We start from the raw sequence: 18,545 nt of genomic DNA on the forward strand, positions 1-18,545 counted from the left end.
ACATTATAATAGTATTAGGAATATGGATTCAGGAAGAGGTGGGGAAATGTGTAGGTGCTGCTAAACAGATCAGGGGGGAACTAACAATAATAATAATAATGGATTGGATTTATATGGCACTTTTCTAGATACTCAAAGCGCCTGACAGGGTTCCAGGTTCCATTCATTCACACACAGTCATACCGGTGGTGGTAAACTACAATAGTAGCCACAGCTGCCCTGGGGCAGACTGACGGAAGCGTGGCTGCCATTCTGCACCTACCGACCTACCTCCGACCCCCACCTCAAACATACAGCAGTCATACACATTCACATGAGGCAACCTGGGTGAAGTGTCTTGCCCAAGGACACAACGACCATGACACAGTGACAAGGGTGGGGATCGAACTGCTGACCCTCTGAACATTGGCCAACCCGCTCTACCAACTGAGCCACAGCCGCCCCAAAACGGAACTGGGTTAAGTTAGTTGGGTTTGGTGGAGCCACTATGTTCCCTCATGTGTCATTGTGGGAGGTCAGTGAAACACTCTGTTTACTTGCTGTTTGTTTGAGTTAAGTTATTTTACGTGGATCTATTTTATAGGCTCAGCTATTACTTCTTGGTTTATAATTGTTTGCGTATTTTAAATAAAATCCAACATTTTCAATATGTTGCTGTGTCCTTGTTGCCTCACTGCTTGTTGGTGGCAGTGTTGGGATCATTCAGTGTAGGACACAAGATTTCTTTTTGCTCATCCATTTATTTTTTTTGCTTTATTGCTTCTCCCAAACCCCGTGGCTGGCATTCTTCAGGCTCATATGGGGCAGCAGGAAGCCTGAGAGGCCAAGACAGCAAAAGAGACACTTCAACGCCAGTTCCGGCTACTGCACTCAGAAGTTCAGGCCCGAACATGCCCAGTACCAGACCCTCAGTCAGCAGACTCTGATCCCTCAGATTTTGGGCTTTGACTGCCACACTCCATCTTCAGGCATAAGTGGAGCCCTGACTGCCTCAGCTGATAATGATGACATTGAGCATTTTCTCATTACATTTGAACACATTGCTGTAGCATACCGGTGGCAGGAAGCAGATTGGGTTTTTTCGTAATACTTATGGCAAAGCTGGAGGTGCTTATGTGCATATGGACATTGATGACTCCCTTTACTATGATCAAGTAAAATCGGTCATTCTTTCTGAATATGACATCAACTCTGAGACCGAGAGACAACGATTCCGCTCTCTGGAGGTCAACCCTGATGAAAGCCCCAAGGCCTCTTATGTAAGGCTCAAGGAGCTTTATGGGTCGCGGATCCAGCATGGAGGATGGAGATCCAGATCCAAGACTTCTGGAGGGGAGCCACAGGGAGAGAGACGGGTCCAGGTCAGCCATACTGAAAAGAGAGGATAAAGAAGGGCGAGAAGAGAGAGAGGCTCACAGCATGGACCGTAAACAAGCAGAGAGTCAGAGATTACGTACTGTCTTCATTCACTGTGGCTCCATAGAGACGAGAGGAGCCAAACTGCTGTCTGACTGGACAGACGACTACTGACAGACACAAATTAACCAACCGATTATAACGACCACAGACATACAACGACCACAGACAAACAACAACCGCAGACATACAATGACCACAGACATACAATGACCACAGACATACAACGAACACAGACATACAACGATCACAGACATACAACGAACACAGATACACAACGACCACAGACATACAATGAACACAGAAATACGACCACAGACATACAATGACCACAGAAATACAACGACCACAGACTACAACGACCAGAGAAATACGACCACAGACATACAATGACCACAGAAATACAATGAACACAGACATACAATGACCACAGAAATACAACCACAGACATACAATGACCACAGAAATACAACGACCACAGACATACAATGACCACAGACATACAACGACCACAGACATACAACGACCACAGACATACAATGACCACAGACATACAACGACCACAGACATACAACGACCACAGATATACAATGACCACAGAAATACAACGACCACAGACTACAACGACCAGAGAAATACGACCACAGACATACAACGACCACAGACATACAATGACCACAGACATACAATGACCACAGAAATACAACGACCACAGACATACAACGACCACAGACATACAACGACAAACGACATACAATGAACACAGGCATTCAACAACCACAGAAATACAATGAAAACAGACATTCAACAACCACAGACATACAATGACCACAGACATACAATGACCACAGACATACAATGAACACAGGCATTCAACAACCACAGAAATACAATGAAAACAGACATTCAACGACCACAGACATACAACGACCACAGACATACGACCACAGAAATAAAACGACCACAGACATACAATGAAAACAGACATTCAACGACCACAGACATACAACGACCACAGACATACGACCTCAGAAATAAAACGACCACAGACATACAATGAAAACAGACATTCAACGACCACAGACATACAACGACCACAGACATACGACCACAGATAGAAAACGACCACAGACATACAATGAAAACAGACATTCAACGACCACAGACATACAACGACCACAGACATACGACCACAGAAATAAAACGACCACAGACATACAATGAAAACAGACATTAAACGACCACAGACATACAATGACCACAGACATACAACGAACACAGACATACAACGATCACGGATATACAACGAACACAGATATACAACGAACACAGACATACAACGACCACAGACATACAACGACCACAGACATACAATGAACACAGGCATTCAACAACCAAAGACATACAATGACCACAGACATACAACGACCACAGAAATACAACGACCACAGACATACAACGACCACAGACATACAACGACCACAGACATACAACGACAAACGACATACAATGAACACAGGCATTCAACAACCACAGAAATACAATGAAAACAGACATTCAACGACCACAGACATACAACGACCACAGACATACGACCACAGAAATAAAACGACCACAGACATACAATGAAAACAGACATTCAACGACCACAGACATACAACGAATGCAGACATACAATGAAAACAGACATTCAACGACCACAGACATACAACGACCACAGACATACGACCACAGAAATAAAACGACCACAGACATACAACGACCACAGACATACGACCACAGAAATAAAACGACCACAGACATACAATGAAAACAGACATTCCACGACCACAGACATACAACGACCACAGACATACGACCACAGACATACGACCACAGAAATAAAACGACCACAGACATACAACGACTACAGACGTACAATGACTACAGACATACAGTACAATGACTATAGACATACCATGACCACAGACGTACAACGACCACAGACATACAACGACTACAGACGTACAATGACTACAGACATACAGTACAATGACTATAGACATACCATGACCACAGACGTACAACGACCACAGAAATAAAACGACCACAGACATACAACGAATGCAGACATACCATGACCACAGATGTACAATGACCACAGATGTACAATGACCACAGACATACAATGACCACAGACATACAATGACCACAGATGTACAATGACCACAGACATACAATGACCACAGATGTACAATGACCACAGACATACAATGACCACAGACATACAATGACCACAGATGTACAATGACCACAGATGTACAATGACCACAGACATACAATGACCACAGACATACAACGACCACAGAAATAAAACGACCACAGACATACAACGAATGCAGACATACCATGACCACAGATGTACAATGACCACAGACATACAATGACCACAGATGTACAATGACCACAGACATACAATGACCACAGACATACAATGACCTCTTCTGAGAGCAGAGGACAGAAGGTCAGAAGTCTAATTTCATCAGCGGTTCCCTTAAGTCTGATCTCACATGGAGAGGCAGCCGATGAAGGGTAGTGAAACATGCTCTAAATTCTAGCAGCAACATTACGATCTTCTCTTCCACTGATGCAAGTAAAGTTGGCTTTGAAATGAATGCCTCACATAATAGTGTAATGTTTGGTTTCATCCACAAGAGGGCCCAGTTGAACCTTGAAGCAGAGAGGGAGGACCAACGTGGGTCTGCTTGAAGCAGGATATGTTTGAGGCCTCTCAGTTTATGAAGACCCAGAACTTTGTCATCCTCCACTGAAGCAGCAGCTGTAATGAATGACTCCTCACAGAAGGGTGACGCGGTTTGGGTGCTTAAGGAGGCTGAGCAGGCAACCGTCGTAGAGTGGAGTGTGTACGGGTTAATCCAGGGGTGAAGGGTCAAGCCTCCAGTTTATCTCTATGCTATTTTTCCTCCCATATGCTCCACCTTCTATCCTTCCTCTCAATGATCAAACTGAACACATTTGAAGTCTGATAAAATGGTGACAAAGCTGTAAAAATAATATTAACATCATGCCCAACGTCTCAGAAATGTGAGGAGTAATTATTCAGTTGGTTGTATTACTGCTTGTGCAGGGTTCAGCTTCCAAGTGAATGGAAAGTGCGATGTTGATTTTCCATCCAGTTTTAGGTTGTGCAGTCGTGCTGATAGGAGAGCAGGTCAGTGTAGCTGAGGAACATGAACAAACAGAAAGCTACAACTCAACAATCCTATCAGAATATGTGTGTATTTTACTGGGTGAGTCTGTCTCAAGGGCTTTCGTGTACAAGAACACAGACCATAGCAAAGTCTGAGTGTGTGAATGTGGGTGTGTGAGTGTGTTTGCCTGTCTGGGCTGATACATTCACTTAAATATGTTCATAGACATTTAGAAACTACACATGTACACTTAAGAGTGCTTTCTTTTGGTTACTGGTCCAGTAAGGGATTTTCACTTCAAAGAAATATCTCTGTATGCTTTTCTTTTCCTTTTCACACCAAATGTTTGACCACAGGATCTTACGCGCTGGAGAGGAGGCGGGGCTTCCCTCCATGTAGTTACCAACAAGGTTTCATCCATCACGGCTGAAATATTGCTGCTTTATGTTGTAAAGTCCCAGATACGCTGGGAAATCAAACGCCATCCTGTCTGAGTTCATGACATCATCCGGAGGTGCTCGGTGGATTTCACCAAGCTGGATTCACTGGATCTAGCAAGACTCATGTCGGCTGGTTTACCACAGCTGGAGGAACCCAGAATAAATTATTTAACTGTGATTTAATATCAATAACCAGATGAAAAGGATGCTGAAATAATTCCATGATGATGGTGATCAGTAAAAAGTAATTTAATGCATTTGGGGGGAATTTTCGGTATTCTTTTTCTTATTAATATGACGCCAGTAGAAATGTTTGGGTACATTTCAGACCGTACTCTACTTTTTCACTTGAGCAAAGAATCAGAAGTCAGTAGAAGTACAAGTGTCTGTACTTCTACTGTATAAAGTGTCTACTTTTGACACCTTGAGTCAGCCTCTCTATGGAACTGTACAGTATTTTTCAAGTCATTGGATTTAAGGAATATTATTAATATTGAAATAATTAAAAATATTCCCGAGTCACATTCATTGTTTAACAGCACTAAGTATAAGGAAAGATATGTCAACCATATCCCATTACCTATTTACACTTTTACTGAAATTACACTTATCTTGAAATTTTTGCAACCAGTGAAGAAAGTGACCATAATTTGGACTGTGGAGGAGGGACGGGTGAATCTGATGTGAGGAGCGACAGGTGGATCTGATAAAGTGCGGAACGGCACGCCGAGCAGCAACCTTACTGGATCTGGATCCATCTGGATTCTTGTGTGAACCTGTTAACAAAGTTAGCTTCATAATTCAAGGTCAACTTTACGTTTGTGTTAAAGTCTTAAAGTAGCTAACACCAGGTAGTCTTCTTCTAGACTTCTTTTCTGGTTTGACACTAAATTGACCATCATTTACTAAACTGAGATAATAAACCAAGAGGCTCATCAGTAGGCTCATTTTCTCATAGAATTGAATGCAAATTAAAGGCACTTCCGCTTTAGCTTCACTTTTCACTACCAGAGGTTGCTGCCTTATTCTTCATAACTGTATAACTAGCATGCACTAGGGCCCACCATAATTGTGTGACAAGTAACAAGTAGTTACTTGGTGTGAATATTAAGTAAAATATAGTCTAAATACAATTGTGTGGTGAAACTTAATTTAGTTATGCCTATATTTCCACTTAATAAACATGTTACAACCAACCTAAAGTGGAACTTTAGGCAAACACAGAATCAGGTTCAGTAATAATAAATGTATCATAATGAGCGTTTGAACACAGTGTGAACCCAAGCTGCCATTAAACCCACCAGCCACTTCCACAGCTCTCTCTTGGGTCCAAACAGTACATTACGACAGCTATGATCTGCAGGAATTTGAACCCGTCCTCAGACTTGTTATGATGTTCGTCCACTCGCTCTCTCCCACTTGTTCTTCACCCTCCTGCCCCACCTCCTTTCCTGCACCTCTTATTTATGATCATTACCTTGACCTGCACCAGCCATCACTAAAACACTCACAGGCTTGTAAATCACTGCAGTCGCTCTCTCTCTCTCTCTCTCTCTCTCTCTCTCTCTCTCTCTCTCTCTCTCTCTCTCTGTCTCTCTCTCTCTCTCTCTCTCTCTGTCTCTCTCTGTCTCTCTCTCTCTCCGTTACATAAACAGCGTTTAACACATCTGGAGAGGAGGCACTAATCAGACAGACATTGTCACAGTTTCTCTGGGAATATTAAGAAAGAGTTTTTTCTTTTTGTTTGGTTTCATTACTTCAGTTTATTCATTCTATGTCTCGTCGAAGAGGAAAGTGACGATAGAAGCTATATCTCTGGTTGTCAGGGGAAACATTCCCTGAAGGGAGAATATGTCAAATCTTCAGTCGGTGCGTTCACTCTGGCCTCTGGCACAAAGACCAAAGCTGAAACCATAGTTAGTCCGGAGGCCAGCCTGGTCTCCTAAACCACTTGTTTTATTTGTCACCTCGACGACTGTGATCGTGGTGCAGACTTTTATAGTCCTTGAACACTTAAAGGTGCTGTACAATGAGTGACTTCCCTGCGATTTTCATGCTTTGCAAAGTGATCCAGTGGGCCGGATTGGACCCTTCGGTCAGCTTGTTCTGGCCCCCAGGCCATGCATTTTGTTGCTGCTCTGTGAAAACCATATATCTCCCAAAGAAACATTTCAAATCTTTATTTCTATTTAATAATTAAAAACAACATTTAAAACCATGTATTTGTTATTTAATTTGATACATGAAATGATTAATTTGACTTTATTAAGCATAGAGAGAGAGAGAGAGAGAGAGAGAGAGCGAGAGAGACCCAGAGAGAGAAAGTAATGACATGCTCAATAAATAAAGGAGTTAATCTTTCATGAATAAAATAAAAAAATAACAATATATGTATGACAAAAGTCTATCTCTGAGTCTAAATGTAGTTTTTAATCGTCACAATTATTTATATTGGAGAAAGATTTATTTCTCTCTACAATTCTAAGGTGTTTAGATTGATGATGAGGAGATGGAAAGTGTCCATGCATAAAAAAGGCCACTTTAAAAATAAGCATAAAAAAAACAATAAATACAGTGTGTTTTACTGTAATAAGTAAAAAGAACAAGTGAATATTTGCTTGCTTGGATTTTTTAAATAGGTGTAATATTTACGTAGGTCGGTCACGTTAAGAAGAGATCTTGAAATAAGCTGGGAAACTCCTTCTGAGCTATTTTACTCGTCATATGAAGTGTTGTGTGTCATAATAAGCAAAATGAATAAAATAGTGATGCATTGTCTTAAAATAAGTCTCACTGAGATGTTACTTGTTAGGTGATTGTGTCTTGTGTTAAGTGTAAGAGGAAAATATACTTGGCAAGATTTTGTGTTTTTGCAGTGTAAACATTAGTAAGACACACACACGCACACACGCACACACACACACACACACACACACACACACACACACACACACACACACACACACACACACACACACACACACACACACACACACACACACACACAGATAAGACATCAAAGCAGCAGGCAGATTTACAAGACACTGCAGAGGGCCTTTAAAAAATACTGCTGCATAAATGTTTATGCAGCTCCCTCCATGTCAGGCACTAGGGGGAGGAGAGCATGGCACAGCAGCACAACACCAGACACTTGGGAAATGAATGGCTGCCTATGAATCTGATGAACGTTTGCATTTCTGTGAGGGAGGCATTGTAATAGCTGTGAATGGTTGACAGAGTAAATCTGGCCTGCTTAGTGAGGCCCACACTGCTTTGACAGGTGCACTCTGGGCATCTTTGACTGCAGAGGTGCTGGTGAGTGGACCAAGTGTGGTGAACAGGGCTTGTGAGCCATACAGTAAAAAAAAAAACATATGCATTGCTCCCTTAGACAAGGCAGGTGGCTTTTGCAGGAAAGGCTTTTCCATCAAATAGCTGATATGATTACACAGTGGCTCTTAAGAGGCTTTGTTTCTGTTATATTGTACCATATAGGTATGTATACTGATGCCTGTACATTTAGCTTATTACTGCAAGTACAGTTAACAGCCCACAAATCAGCTAAATACCCTTGAATATAAATGACCGGCCAATGTGAGCCAGCTCCATCTCAGGCTGACCTCATCAAATAAGAGTTACTATGCCAACCACTCAGCCAGTCCTCTCGCTGATCTCCAGATAAGGTCGTGTGTCGGTGGATGTTCGTAGAAGTTCTTGCCGTATAGAAACCTCCCCATTGTGACACTCTCGTGCTTCCCAATGTGTGTGTGTTTGTGTGTGTGTGTGTGTCTGAGTGGTTGTCCATGTGTCACTAAGCCTCGGCCGTTGGAATCAGACCCGACGTGGGCGTGGGAGGCTGAAGCAGTGCTTTGATGAGAGGTGGAGCGTTGGCGGTGTGTGGCTACTCCAGTATGTGTGCTGGAGCCATGCCCATGTTTAGATACACACTGTAGGGTAGCCAGGAGACACACACATGCTAGTGCAAAAGAACAGAGGTACGATATGAAAAGTTATTGTACTTCCTTCCTTCTTGCTCTTTTCTGTCCCTTTTGTCTTCCACATCATTTTTCAGAGGAGTTTAACATTTTTAAGTTCATACTTCTAATTTGGGTTTCTGCTAGAATATGTTTACATGCTTTAATGTAAAATAAAATATTTTTTATTTTCCTCATACTGTCTTTCTGATTGAAACGCTCAGATTCAATGCCTGTGTCCGGCCCACCTCCCATTTGTGGCGGAAAATAGTGATGTTAGCTGGCTAGCTAGCAAGCCAAGCTATGAGTTGTGTTGGCGACGTACGTTGTGTGAGAGGAGAGACAAGACTCTCTGAACAGTTTCACACTAAACTAAATGATACAACGACAAACAGATCTTTTACATTGACATTAAATGAATTTAATGAATGAATTGAATTGTATAGGATGCGTTATGTATCATTAACTTAATCATCTAGGACGCCTTTTTGCATGTTCATAGAACAGAATATCTGTTCTCCTCTTAGTGCATTTATATTGTGTACTATTTTGTGCATGTGTATGTTTTTGTGTTGTTTCTGTCTACCTAAAGAGTACTTGTATTGTATTGTATCCTGTATTTTGTTGTATCTACTTGTTTTGGGGACTACAGATGGAAATTCGTTTTTTACTAAATCTGGTGCACGCATCTTTTTATTTTCTGAATAATCAATGTTATGTTGCACGTTGTCCCTTGACAAATAAACATACAATAATAATTAAAAAATAATAATAATAACAAATATCATATTTGAAATTCACGCTACAATTCAAACTTGATAAAAAAAAATGATCAGAAAACATATTTTTTTCCAAAAAACTAAAAAGTCCCAGGAGGGACCTTTCACCTCTATTATACTAGTTCTATCATCAGGATAGCGGTGACTTGCATTGTTTGTAGGCTACCATTAAAAAAAATCTTGCTCGGTTGAATTAAAAAATCACACTCACTAATGTCGATAGCTTGGCTATTTAAAATGGTTTGTGCAGGATGTCCCGTGTCACGCTAGTTGCGATTCTTTCTAACCAATCGGTGGTCTGCAGTGTTTTAACGTCACCTTCTGGCATCAGCTCGCCTGGTACCTCGACGACCAAAAACAGTAGCAGTCAGCCACAACGTTGCTAATGAAAAACCACAAAAGAACCAGTGGAGTTGCGTAGAGCCGTGCATGCGTCATTTGGAGCAGCTTTATCTTCTGCTATTTGAGGAAAAGTTACAACTGCCTCGCTGATCAAAACACAACTTCACGCAACTTCAGTCCCGTTATATTTCACCCAGACTGTACAAAGCACTGATGTAGGTGTACATATTAGTGTGACTGAGAATAACGTAGTGTCCACTCCATAGCTGAGCCAGAGAGAGTCGGGAGCTGGCAGCGCGGACCGGGCCACCCAGAGCGATGAATAAACCCGGGACGTCAAACAAGCAGAGATGTAGGATAAATATTTCAAACCCCAGCGAGACAGAAGAGAAGAGAGACGGAGCAGGCTGAGGTGAGACGGACGCTGTGCGTTAATAAGAAGGAAGAAGAAAGTGACAAAAGGGAACAAAGTGGCAATGGCTGAGCTGTGTGTGAGGAACGTGTACCTGTGTGTACACAGGTGTGTGTGTTTGTGTGTGTGTTTATAGGGCGAGTCTATCTCCAAAGTTTCATGGTACAAATCCAGGTGTGTGTGTGTGTGTGTGTGTGTGTGTGTGTGAGGGGGATTTTTGTTCTCATCATATGGGTCTATCAATAAAGTCTGTGTATACACTACAATACAGGAAAGAACCGGAGAGTTTGAAGAAATCCCAAGGTCTCACTATTTCTATTGAACACACACACACACACACACACACACACACACACACGCACACATGCGCACACACACGCACACACACACACACACACACACACACACACACACACACACACACACACACACACACACACACACACACACACACGCACACACTCTGTCTCTCATTGTTAAAAGGTTCTCACTTCCAGCTGCAGGAAGACAGATTGGACCAAATCTTCTACAAATGTGTATGTATGAAGAGGACAGTAAATTCCTTACTGTCGTGTACATTTTGTATGTCGTAAGATGTTTGGACCATCAAGGCTTCCATGGTATTGGTCAGGGTCAACATTCGGACCCCTTTTGGACAGAGCGGCTGCGTTGGACTGTATGCGTTGTGATCATGTGGGATCTGGCTGGCGGGTACATTTGGGCTTCGTAGCCATCATGTGTCTCATGCCGATGGTGATGTGATTCATATTTGGGAGAGTCCATTTTTGTGGGGTGGGTGGATTCTGGGTAGAATTTTGGACTCTAACTAATAGTCACTATGTAAAATATAATTTACACCACCATTACATTAAAAAGCATCACATGGCTTCAATAAAATGTCACCAGTGTACATCAAATGCATTGGCTTGCAGAACAGAAAATTTAAATCCAACAGGTTGCCATTTTTCCTCTAGGTTATGTAACAGGGTCTGCAAACCAATGTCATCACCGTCAAACTCACAATTCATCTTTCGTGATCTTTAACGTTCTCTGGAATAAAGAGAGATTTCCTTGTGTTTCAGGCCGGTAGAGAGACACACATCTGTCTTTGAGTTGATTTGTCTGTTTATGTATCAGTCGTTGACATATTGCCGGACTGTGTGAGCCTTGTTGTTGTGTTGCCGCTGGCTTCCTGTCTGTACCAGTCTGTTTCCTGTATGCGTTTGCCTCCATGACAGGACGCCTCCAGGCTTCCTCCTCCAGATAAGTGTGTGTGGCTCTGCTGATAAAAACTCTCTCAGTCTATTCTTTAAGTTGCACGCCACATCAGCGGCAATTGAATGGTATGAAATTGATTGCCGTGCCAGTGAACACGTACAATGTTCACTGGTGTTAATAGAGACGGAGGGTCTGAGTGAGACAGAGGATATCGATCACATGGGGGTTTCCAGCCAGACAAATGGACTGCGGACAGACTGAGAGAGGAGGGTAAATGATGGTTTTAAGATGACCAATATAAGGCATTCTTCTCACAACGAGCTCCTCTCTCACTCAGCTCTCTGCCTCGGCAAACAGATTGCTTGGCCTTGGATGGAGTGAGTGTGCTCGAGTAGAGGGATCATTGGAGGAGGGAGATAGAGACTTTGCCCTGATTTATGCCCTGTTTCTAGGCCACAGCCTTCATGTAACACCCTACAACTTCCAATCCCCCTGTCTTCTGGAAAGTTCAACAAGTAATTGTTGCTTAAATTGCCCTAAAACTTTTAACTCGGATGCCTTACATCCCACAACGTTGTGCAAACAAACAGCTCTCATTCATTGTTGGTAAACTAGTGGTGCTGTTGGGTTGGACCTCTGAACACCTCTAGGTCTCCTGGAAACCAAAGCTGGAAACATTACATGGAATTTGCAACAAAATGAGCCCTGCATGTCCCTGACTCCAAAAATGCTGTTTACTCTCTCGCTCACCCTTCTCACCCTGCCGTGGCCCCATTGGCTGTCAGCGGGGCCATTCATCCTGGGAGGAGCCAATGAGCGATATACCCTGGCTCTGAGTTGAGCCAATCAAACTGCACAAAACGGGTGACATTGAGGGAGATGCTGGGAATAGCCGGCCAGTGTTTATGGGCTCCTGCCTGCCTGACAGAAAGCAGAACCCCCTGACGGGAGAAAAAAAGCAATTAGGCAATTACACCATCTAGTCCTATAAGGATCCCACATCACACTGTTTTCTTAGTGTCTTCGTGGGCCGATAAGGGACAGCCGCGGCGGCGGCTCAGGCCGAGCTGAAAAATGATCGGTGGAAGGACCTGTGGAGGATGGTGGGGAGGAGGGATGGGATGAGAAGGGGAGAGGGAGAAGTGGAAGAGGTATGAAGGAAAGGTGAAAGTGAAGAGAGTTCAGAGAGGAGAACATCGAGGAAGAAGGATGAGTGAAATAAGAGGTTGCATGCTGAAGACCTGATGGAGATTTGTCTTCTGGAACAAAGGTGATCAGCTCACCTCACGTGTATTACACCAAGCTAAAGCCAGTCCTGATGCCAGACTGATCAGCGGACAACAGGGACGTTAGTGGGCGTGTACAGACTGTGCTTGATTGACATCTCCCTGTTAGCTCTATTGCACCTGAAATGTCAATCATTCTCATGTCGTAACATATATGAAACCACCTGTGTGGGTGTGCATGGACCTGAAGTTTACCTTCCTCATTAAGGACTACTCCATATAGTATTTTTAGATGGAATAATTCCTCCATATTCACTTAGACTATTGCAGATTTAAGTTTAATACAGTTACTCTAATAATTAGTATTACATTTTCCAAAAGATGTTTCTCTAGCCTCCACCAATTTTTGTATTATTATTTTTGTTGTTCATGTGAAACATTGATTGATGATTCATGTCTTAATTATAATTAAAAAAACTTTAAAGCACCTCTCAGTTGTCCTATGGATGACAGTGGTGAGTGTAACAGTCTGGTTTGGTGTGTTTAATACTTACTTGCCGTGATGCTGTTGATTATTTGAAAAGATATAAGTACATATTTTAAACGTATTACATGACATCAGCCATTGGTTGGTGGACTATGGTTTTGAAAACATCAAGCTCTGCTTTTTGGCTGTCGTCATCTTGATTTTTTTCAACCAGCGAAGGAAGTGACCCTATTAGGACTGTGTAGGAGCGACGGGTGGATCTGATGAACACAAGCAGCCGAACGGCACCCTGAGCAGCAACCTTACTGGATCCATCTGGATTCTTGTGTGAAGCTGCTAGTTAGCTTCATTATTCAAGGTCAACTTTACAGCTAAGTGTTAAAGGAGTCATCACCTGGTTTTATACGTATCCAGCCCCCCTTGGATCGCTTTGGATCAATTCGTAAAACTTATTAGAAAAAAAAAAAAAAATTTTAATCAAACATTGAGCTTGTTCTGACCCTTTTTCGTACCGCGATTTTATCACGCGAGATTACGCGCGAGGTTTTGACTGGTCCGGATGTGCATTGTATAATATGTAATGAGGCGCGCGTTGATTCGCCGCATGAAGGACAGAGCCGGGGGGGCTTGCCTGCATGCAGACTCCAAAACATAATGGCGGCGCTTCGGCGATTTCAGGTAGCGGACGGGGCGGGGTTGGGTGGTGAAAGAGGGGTGGGCTTATGCAAGTAGCCGCCACGGTGACGTCACCGAAGGCGCAGAATCAAAATCTCGTGCTTTAGGAATGCACACCCTTGTGTGCTATTCCTGTTCGGAAAAAGAGCAGAAGCGAAAAAACGGCGCCACTTTCAAACTCCAGCCTTTCAGGCAAGTTTCAACTGAGGTCAAACACAGATATGCATGTTTTAACAAGAGAAATTGCGATTTCCAGGTGATGACTCCTTTAAAGTCATCGCAGTAGATAACTGCATTGGTAGCGTGGTAGCAACCTGTCAATCATCAGGTAGCCCCGCCCCTAAAGCATCCCCTACTTTCTGTTCTGTTTGACTCTTAATGGACCATCATTTACCTAAATTACTTGATAATGAACTTGGTGCCTTCATTCGTGCAGTGGAAACTCAGAAAAGTGAACATTGTTCCTAAAAAATAAATGACATTGCTTTTCGGCTGCGTAATATTCACAGCCTGACTTCAAGTACTTGTGACAAAAACAACAGTCTGAAAAATATATTGACTTGCAAATTCATTGCATGAAAGCATTAAACAAAGCGGACATTTTGCATGAATTGCTACATGTTTAACCACAGCAGAAAAGATCAAACCTGGGCTCCTCCTGTCTTTCATGTTGAATAAAACAACTTAAGATGGATTTCATTCCAGCTGAACTTCATAAACATCTGGTTTATGGCATGATGCGGCTGCATATTTGGTAAGAATAGAGGAGATGCAGGCGGTAACTTGTTAACCCTCTGGTCCAGGTCTGAGTCAGGGTCCTGTGGATGCTGAGTCACAAGATCAAACTGGCAATGGACCAACCAGAAACCAATCCATCTTCCTGCAGTGAGAAGCAGAACACCTGGGTGGTCTAGCACCCATTTTCTCCTTGTATGTCTTTCTTTTCCTCCTCTGCTGTCCATTGCTCCTTCTCTCTTTCACACTCCTTCATCATTTTCTCCTCATCCTCTCTTCTCCTCCTCTCCATGTCTCCTTTTTAGCCATTCATTTGTCCAGCATACCTGTCCATCTTGCAAACTGCACCATAATAACCAAGATTAAAGTCATAAACAGCTTTCTGCAGTGCTCCTTTTTTTGCCTCTCCTCCGCTTCCTATCGTTGACTGTCTTTGTTTCAAAGCCAGTTATTCTCTCTTTAAGTATGCCATTGAGAGACACATAAGGTCCTCTAAGACCATTTCAAAACTAATAAACAATTGTCAAGTGAGAGGGAAAGCAGAGAGAGCACGGGCCACTTTAAAAGCACATCAAAGGCCAGCGGAAGGAGAGGCTTGAGGATGGGAAGACACACACACTGCGTTGCATTTCCATCGCGCAGTCATCCACATGATCACAGCAGAGCCTGACAAATAATTTAGCATAAATTCTTCTACAGTTTTTTATTTAAAGGGTAATTAACCCCAGAGTTTTGGGCTGAAGCGGCTCTAACCTGGAAAATAAATGCCTTAAATGTTAGAAACTAGGGCCGGGACTTTAACGCGTTAATTAAGATTAATTAATTGCACAAAAATCGAATCGAACCCGGGACCCTCTTGCTCTGAGGCGACAGTGCTACCCACTACACCACCGTGCAGCTCATGAATTGAGTCATGATGGTTTATTATTGTTAAAACGTTTGAGAATGGCTGCTTTCGAAGATTTTAAATAGACTACTTTTTTTTACATTCTTATATTTACTGGACACCGATCTCAACCTGAGTCATAACCGCTTGTAGCCTAACCCTGAAGGTGTGCGAAGGATTATTCACCATGCGTAAGTATTGCAGCTTTGTACATCATCTGAAATCCTAGATACACCGGGAAACAAAATGCTGTCCTGTCTGAGTTCTTCAGAGAAGTGAATCTGTATTCACTCTGCAAAACACACGTCGGCTGGTTTACCACAACTGGATGAACCCAAAATAAACTATTTACCTTTGATTTAATTGGAATAACCATAGAATAATGCTGAAACTCCATAATGATGGTGATCAGTAAAAAGTCTTAAGTCTTGGTTTGTTATGTCTGTTTTAAAATGCTTGTTTTGGATTGATGGCTTCTACGCTATGCTAACATTGTAGCTGCTCCATCAACTTGATATCCATCAACAAATAAGGTAATCTAGACATAAATACGGCAGAGACCTTGTTGTTATACCCCAGACAGTCTCTGGTTTCTTCACGTAGTCTGGTCTGGTCTCTGAATATGAGCTACCATCCTAGAATAAAAACATTCCGTGCCTCCTTCAAAACATGGCACCTGCAAGACCCACAATGCAACTCAATTGCTGAGTCCAGTCGGAGATCTGGATTTGTTATGCTAGTAGCGACTAATGTAGCCTTGGGCCGCTAGCTTCAAGCAGATATGAGCCACAGCGGTCTGGTGAGCTCACTTCTTCCTAACTCCACTGACTGTCCGTCATCTTCATCCCATACCAGCGCTGACTCCAGTGACATCACTTGAGGTCAGTTTTCATACAGCTCCCTCCGGAGCCACAAAATGTTTTATACAACATCGTTCACATATAGTTGTACTCCCCAAGAAATATAATCACAATAACACCCATCATTTACAGGACAGGTGGATGCCTTGAAAGGAATTTTCCTCTCACACCTCCACTGTCTTGAAACCTCCCCCCACCCAAATCTCTCCTCCCTGTTCCTGGTGCAGGAGCCAGGCTGGCTGAGACGGAGGGAGCCAACCCTCTGTAGGTTGGAGGAGGCGTTGGGGGAGGGGAGGGGGAGAGAATTGGGAGAGGAGGGAGATAAGTCGACTTCACAGTCTGTGACATAAATCACATGGAGACATGACAGTAGGACATTGACCAGGACTGCTGATAAAGCCCAGCAGGGAGGGAGAGAGACGGAGAGACAGAGTCAAAGAGAGAGGAGGAGGAGGAGGAGGAGAGGCCCTTTTAGGTTATTATTACCCCTAAAACTCCCAATCCTCAGTGATCTGTGGTCACTAATGAGCGAGTCCGGAGAGGTTCCACAGTGAGTGGGTGGCTTTGTTTAATGCATCTGTCGGCTGCTGCCCTCCATTGTTACAGGGAGGCTGCTTGTGTTTTTGTGAAAAACCTTACGAGCTCATCGTCACATTATCTGGCCTCATTTATCTGTGAGGTGATTAGATGTTCCTGGGAAATGGATGTCGATTGATGCAGATGCTTTGAGTTATTGGGTAGGCCACTTCTTCAGCAACGTGTTGACAAAAATATATAGGACACGAGCTATAACGCTGCTCAGTAATACCGCGTTTGTCTACTGGCCCAGCGTGGGCCCCCTCTGCAGGTCCTCCCTCTTTTTGCACTTTCTTTAATGGTGCATAATGAATAAAAAGTGGTCTAACAAATTCAGTAATTTCATTTCATTCATTAACCAAATTATCCATGTGACTGGTTGACTGATGCAGCCAGAGCAGAACCAATCTACCTGTAGTGCCAAGTGCCACTAGCCCACCTAGCAAGTAGCTAGCCGTTGGTTAAACTGCAGGAATGCTGAAACCCATACAGCGTTTGACCAAACGCTGTATGGGTTTCAAAGATCACCCAGGTGCTTGGCTGGTTCACCACACCTGGAGGTAAATAAACTATTTAGCTGTGATTTAATAGTGATAACATGATCAACAGGATGCTGAAATAACTCACTAATGATGGTGATCAGTAAAAAGTCATGCTTTATTAGGTCTGTCGGTTTTAAAATACTTGTTTTCTGAATGGAGTCTGGTTGATGGGTGCTAGGCTATGCTAACATTGTAACTGCTCCATCAACACTCCCAATAAGGTCATAGACATAAATACAGCAGAGACCTTGTTGTTTGGACCACAGACAGTCTCTGGTTTCTCCACATAGTCCGGTCTGGTCTCTGGACTAATGTGAGCTACTATCAAGACCTCTGGGGGACCACAGACAGTCTCTGGTTTCTCCACATGGTCTGGTCTGGTCTCTGGACTAATGTGAGCTACTATCTAGACCTCTGGGGGACCACAGACAGTCTCTGATTTCTCCACATGGTCTGGTCTGGTCTCTGGACTAATGTGAGCTACTGGACGTTTTAGACACAGCCTCACATGAGTTTGACATCGGCGTATTCACCTCATGTGCATCGCGTCATTCGTGTCTTTGCATTGGCTTCGTGTGGCGTTATGTTGTGTGAAAAGTTTGCTTCACATTTGGTGTCTGTCTGCAATTGATTCCTGTTTTGTGGAGCAGAGAAGGGTGAGAAAAAATACATGGTGCAACACAGCTAAGCTATGATAGCTATTTCTATTTTGGACTCTCTACTTACTCAAATCTCAACATTGTCAAGACGGCTTCCAGCGCAAATCCACAGGTCAAAGTTCATCAA

Source organism: Eutrigla gurnardus (assembly GCF_963514095.1).
Source record: "Eutrigla gurnardus genome assembly, chromosome: 8".
NCBI classification, from domain to species: Eukaryota; Metazoa; Chordata; class Actinopteri; order Perciformes; family Triglidae; genus Eutrigla; species Eutrigla gurnardus.